The sequence below is a fragment of the Oncorhynchus clarkii genome, chromosome 8 (genome assembly GCF_045791955.1).
Source record: "Oncorhynchus clarkii lewisi isolate Uvic-CL-2024 chromosome 8, UVic_Ocla_1.0, whole genome shotgun sequence".
In the NCBI taxonomy this organism is placed as follows: Eukaryota; Metazoa; Chordata; class Actinopteri; order Salmoniformes; family Salmonidae; genus Oncorhynchus; species Oncorhynchus clarkii.
In genome coordinates, this window is record NC_092154.1 from 11180770 (window position 1) to 11187439 (window position 6670).

Sequence of the window (6670 nt, forward strand, 5' to 3'; positions counted from 1 at the left end):
TCCCTCCTTCCACTCTCATTAACTATCCCTCCTTCCACCTTCATTAACTATCACTCCTTCCACCTTCATTAACTATCCCTCCTTCCACTCTCATTAACTATCCCTCCTTCCACCTTCATTAACTATCCCTCCTTCCACTCTCATTAACTATCCCTCCTTCCACCTTCATTAACTATCCCTCCTTCCACTCTCATTAACTATCCCTCCTTCCACTCTCATTAACTATCCCTCCTTCCACTCTCATTAACTATCCCTCCTTCCACCTTCATTAACTATCCTGCCGTCCACCTTCAGTAACTCCCTTCTGACAATCTAAGATGATCAAGCAAGTGGATTCTGGAATACAGTATGGTAATGTACCAAAACAGTATGGTAATGTACCAATACAGTATGGTAATGTACCAATACAGTATGGTAGTGTACCAATACAGTATGGCAGTGTACCAATACAGTATGGTAATGTCCCAATACAGCATGGTAGTGTACCAATACAGTATGGTAATGTACCAATACAGTATGGTAGTGTACCAATACAGTATGGTAATGTACCAACCAATACAGTATGGTAATGTACCAATACAGTATGGTAGTGTCCCAATACAGTATGGTAATGTACCAATACAGTATGGTAATGTACCAATACAGTATGGTAGTGTCCAAATACAGTATGGTAGTGAACCAATACAGTATGGTAATGTACCAATAAAGTATGTTAATGTCCCAAATGGAACGTTATTCTGTATTTAGTGCACTAAATAGGGCTCTGGTAAAACATAGTGAACTATATATTTTGGGATGCAGACTATGTTTATTACCTCTCCAGTCCTATCATATTCTCATCTCTCACTGTCTGAAAGGATGCTATTTTAATCTCAAGTTTCTAACTCTGGGGATTTCATTAGGTTATTAACTGACCGATCGACCTCATCCACCATCATGCACGACCTCCAAGCTAAAGACTCACGGTAGGTAGAAGTTACCCCTATCCACTGGTACAGACTCAGACACGTTTTCATTCTCATATGGGTAAAGTTAGGTTTGCTCTTTTTCCATAGGAAATTGTTAAAGTCAGAAGCTGACTTTACCATACATACAATGATATCGTCAAGTCTATACCTTCTTCACACAGCCTCACAGATCACACGTCTCCATTTTGGGCCACGACACAGAGGTGTCCAATTATTTAACGTGTTAAATGTGCACCAATGGCTGGCGTCAACGTCTCTAACATCAACACACACACACACACACACACACACACACACACACGCACGCACGCACGCACGCACACACACACACACACACACACACACACACACACACACACTCTAACATTTCCTGAGCTCTCTGACTCTTCAGATGTTTGTTAGGCACCTGCTCACACATTTATTTTGTACATGTGATATTTATTCATTTAGCAGACGCTCTTCCCTGAGTACAATCACTAATCAGGGTACATTGAGTGCGTACACTGTGGAGGTGAAGCCGAGAACAAGTGCATGAATTGTTGTAATCAACGTTATTTGAAATGCTAATTGTATAATACACAGGGCTAATGCCCTGAATGAATAAAATCACTGGTTATTCTCATATTCAAAGAGGAATAATGTGTTTTTTGTGCCTGCTTCTTGAGTCCTGCTTCTGTGTGCCTGCTTCTTGAGAGAGAGGGGAGAGAGAGAGAGAGTGAGAGAGTGTGAGAGAGAGAGTGTGAGAGAGAGTGCGAGGGAGGGAGGGAGGGAGGCGAGAGAGAGAGAGACTTTTCCAATTAGTGCAGATGAGGGAAAAGGGGAAATACACATTTTTAAGCAATTGAGATAGAGACCTTATCCCATTGACCAACTGGTATTTTCCACTCCCCTTAGTGCAGGGGTCCTCACTACTAACACTCCCCCTAGTGCTAGTGCAGGGTTCCCAACTACATTCAGCCGCGAGCCGATTTTTCATTTTGCCGATGGTCAGGGAGTCAGAACATAATTACAAAGAATTTGAACACTGCAAATTGACCGCAAGAAGCCCAAACAGATATAATATTTGAGTAAAATATAATGAGAGAGAGAGAGAGAGAGAGAGAGAGAGAGACTGTTGGTGGCAAATCTATATGTTTGTCAGAATGAAGGGGAAAGGAAGAGAGTGGGAAAGAGAGAGAGAGAGAGAGAGAGATCCAGACCATTTCCTAACCCAACAACCCAATACAGCAAAGTGAGGAGAGAGTGGGAAAGAGAGAGAGAAAGATCCAGACCATTTCCTAACCCAACAACCCAATACAGCAAAGTGAGGAGAGAGTGAGAAAAAAGAGTGGCCGAGAAAAAGGGATAAGAGGAAGTGACAGACATCTGGCAGGGGTGTGCCTGTGCACACTAAACGGAAGTTCCCTATTGGTTTTCTCCCCAATCTTTTCCATTGGTCACGATCGGTTCAGTCATGGGGAAGTAGTACTCAGTGGAGGTAATTTCCCAATGGCTTCCCAGCCATGCTCAAAACCCTCCTCTCACCTGCAGCTGCCACAACACATACACATACACACTCACTCACACACACGCACTCATACACACACACGCACATACTGTATACACACTCAAATAAGCACTCCATTCTGTGGAGATAGAATTTGAATTTTAAAACAACCATTGTTGAAACAATTCAACCTATTTGTACAGTGTCCATATTAGTTCAGAGTCAAACAGGAAGTTGTTTCAGAGTCACTTTGAGTTGCTGTGTCTGTCTGCAGAACCTGACTTTACTGAAGAATGGCTGAGGTCACCTGAAGAGGCAGGTGGAGAAGGCCCAGACCTTTGGCTCCTTACCATCAATACCTTCATGTAAGCCATTGTCTACAATGTTCATATTCCTGACTGCTGTTTGGTTGTAAATCAGGGGCTTTTCATTAGCAAAACTTGAAAAAACAGTGTGTGCCACTGTCTTCAGTCTGTCTCAGGGTATTGGTCTGGTTTTCAGGCCAAGGACGTTACCTTATTCATGAGCTAGTGACTCTTTACAGACCTTTTCAATAGATAAAAGATACTAGTGACTCTTTACACACCTTTTCAGTAGATAAAAGATAATAGACTCTTTACACACCTTTTCAATAGATAAAAGTGTATTTCCTTGGGGTCAATTCCCAGACTGGGATAAGATTATTGGGATCTGATTATTGCCTTTTCCATTCAGTTCATTCAAAGGTTCAAAGGTCCCCAGCGGGATTTAAATGGAATTTACCCCAAGAACACTTTTGTGCCTCGCTGACACTTTCCTGCCTCCTGTCTAAGGTTAAAAAATGTCTTACTCTTTAACCTTGCATCCGACTCATTGGTATATTTCTCCTTTGTCTACCACAGCACCGACATTGATGCAGAGTTGGACCTGGTCTGTGTACAGATTTACAGTAACTGTTGGGGGCCGTGGAAGCGGTGCCATGCTCACACTGGGCTGGAGGGGGTGCCGGAGCTGTGGCGCTGGGTCAGAGGCAGAGGCAAAGAGAGAGAATTTACTCCGCCCAAAATCATTCCACGAAATAAGACCACGAAGTGAGGAATTTTAGTATGGAGGTCAGCGAGTGTCGAATTTGGTCAACAATAAATGTAATTGCTAATTTGTTACTTAAGGCTTATTTGATGGAATAGACGTTTCATAGTGGTTGTTACGAATGCACTGATATAAGTGGACGGATGTGGCATTTCAACATAAAAAAAGACTTTACATCGGAGTTGGGTCTGTTATTCACACATCTGCCCTCTCATTGGTAGGTTGGCATTTATTGTCATGAATCTTGCCCTAGAGGCAGCTCTGAAGAGTGGTCACTTGCTGTCGCAGCCACAATGTCAAACAATCTGATTTTAAACCTAACCGTAACCAAACTGCTAACCCTAATGCCTAACCTTAACCTTAAATTAAGACCAAAAAGCAAATGTTTGTTTTCATGAAATTTTACGATATAGCCAATTTGGACTTTGCAGCTGACCTATCTAGCAGAAATTGCTCAGTTCTGCCTCCAGGGCAAGATGCAACATGCCTCTCATTGGATAGAATAGCTAGAACCTGATCATTGGCTAGAACCTGATCATCAAACCTCCTCCCATCTGCCTTTCATTTTTGAAGACGTATTTCCATTCTTAGTCACTATAATAGACAGAGGGCAGGAGAGACACCACACCAGATTAACTTCCTGTATGGCCTGGAGGTAAAAAGGCCCTCACTATCAACCATGGTTTAGGGTAAAGTTTCAGCTCACTGGTCACGATAACAACACCCACCCGTAGCACGCGCTCCAGCAGGTATATCTCACTGGTCACGATAACAACACCCACCCGTAGCAAGCGCTCCAGCAGGTATATCTCACTGGTCACGATAACAACACCCATCCGTAGCACGCGCTCCAGCAGGTATATCTCACTGGTCACGATAACAACACCCACCCGTAGCACGCGCTCCAGCAGGTATATATCACTGGTCATCCCAAAAGCCAACACCTCGTTTGACCGCCTTTCCTTCCAGTTCTCTGCTGCCAATGAGACTGGAACAAATTGCAAAAATTGCTGAAGCTGGAGACTTATATTTTCCTCACTAACTTTAAACATCAGCTATCAGAGCAGCTAACCGATCGCTGCAGCAATCTACCTACCTCATTTCCATATTGTTTTTATTTACTTTTCTGCTCTTTTGCACACCAGTATTTCTACTTTCACATCTAACACTCCAGTGTTATATGCTAAATTGTGGTCAGCGTGCACTGCGCCCAGCCCGCCACAGGAATCACTAGTGCTCGATGAGACAAGGATTCTGTGCCAATTGTACACCGCCCCATTGGCCTCCTGGTTGTGGCTGGCTGCGACAGAGCCTGGGCTCGAACCCATAATCTCTGGTGGCACAGCTAGCACTGCAATGCAGTGCCTTAGACCACTGCGCCAACCCGGGAGGCACAAAATAAATGTTTTAAATTTTAAAAAATATATAATTATGCCAATTCTATTGAACTTTTAGTTTTTGCAGCAGCAACCGTTTAATCCAAATGGAAAACTAGACTTTATATTGGACAAATTTAGGTAGGTCCCTCACAATTTTGTTCCGATTGCTTCCGTTTGGTTCTTAAACGGTAAAGACGTAATGAACACACCCCTGTCTTGGGTTATGTTCATCAAGCATCAAATGGGGAAAATAGACTAAAACAGGAACTTGTCCAATGATAATTCTTGTTTTCTGTTGTAACATGTTTTTAAAACGTTTTCTGTTTCATGCCCTGATGAACACGATCCTGTTGAAAATCTCTTAGCATTGGCATTAACCCCAAATGACTTTCTGGACAAGAGCATCTTCGAATTGACTAAAATAAAACTGTAAATGCGTCAATTTCTTTTTTATTCCAGGTGTAAATATTTATTGTTACCCAAGTACAGTCAGCGTCTTGCTAGTGTCGTACTAGACACCAGTATGAAGGGAATAATCAGGGTGTCGTCATGCTATAACTATGTGTTGACTCCAATCACTGTGAGAAAATATGTGTATTTCTTTAGATGGCCATCCTCGACAAAAAGAAGAACCAGAGCAACACTGAGTAAGTGATGGTACGGAGCGGATGACTCAACACAGCTGTTCTCAAAACAAGGGAGTACACAGCAATGCAACAGGACAACCTTTGTGTTAGACAGGCAAACAGAGTTGGGTGAGTCTAACCGCTGGTCCAGGGTCAGATATTTTTCAAGTTGTCCCATGGGTGAAGGTTAGGACCTTGGGGTGGGGTTATTTGATCATAAATCTGTGGTTAGGGACAACTCAAACCAGACAACCACTCAATCCAATCATCTGGAAATGTACTTCAAAAGACAGAATTATTTTCACCCACAATTTTCATCTCAACCTTTAAGTACATTTGTGTTTTATTCCTTTCTGAAAATAACTGTATTTTCAAGATGCACTGACCTCCAAAAAGGGATGTGATAATGTATGAATACAGTCTACAACGAATAGTGAATGAATTCCTAGTTTTGACTTCACTGGACTTTACACCAATGAAACCATTAACCACATGGTCTTGGCCAACATGCCCATCTCTCCCACAGAACTTGGCCAACCGGCCCATCTCTCCCCCAGGACTTGGCCAACATGCCCATCTCTCCCACAGAACGTGGCCAACCTGCCCATCTGCATGGCCAAGACCCACCTGTCCCTGTTCAATGACCCAGAGAGGATAGGGGTGAAACGCGGCATCGTCCTGCCTGTCAGGGACATCCATGCCACTGGGGGCGCTGGCTTCTCCAACCCTTTGGTGAGCACGGTGAGTACTGATGCTGCCAGTGTATTCATTACTCAGTGTCACTCATGAACGCTGGACTGGACATGACATGGGTATAGTGAGGAATGCCAGTTAGCTGAGATGCTAAAACAAGTGATGACGTGAGCTTCTTAGAATCGTCGCAATAGAGATTCAAATCTACAGACAGTGGAAATGGGAAAAAATATAACTTTGAGATATCAGATGTCCTAGCATTCAGCTAAAATAATATTCACCCTGAGATGTTCACTTAGGCCACACATCCCCCTGCAAATACCACCTCTACAGACAGATGACTCCATTTTTCACATTTCGCCAGGAGCACAGTTTCAATGACAAGGCAAAATCCGATGACATGTTCCCATAACAAGCTGACCTAAACCACATTGTGCTTACTCAGGTATT

General features: G+C 43.1%; 1 long non-coding RNA gene across 1 annotated transcript; it reads left to right on the forward strand.

Annotated features, from left to right (window-relative positions):
* Positions 1 to 200: 200 nt before the first annotated feature.
* Positions 201 to 4097, forward strand: LOC139415505 (uncharacterized). Its single transcript, XR_011634965.1, has 4 exons — positions 201 to 351; positions 903 to 965; positions 2729 to 2819; positions 3336 to 4097. It is a non-coding gene; the product is annotated as an uncharacterized lncRNA (long non-coding RNA).
* Positions 4098 to 6670: the final 2573 nt, after the last annotated feature.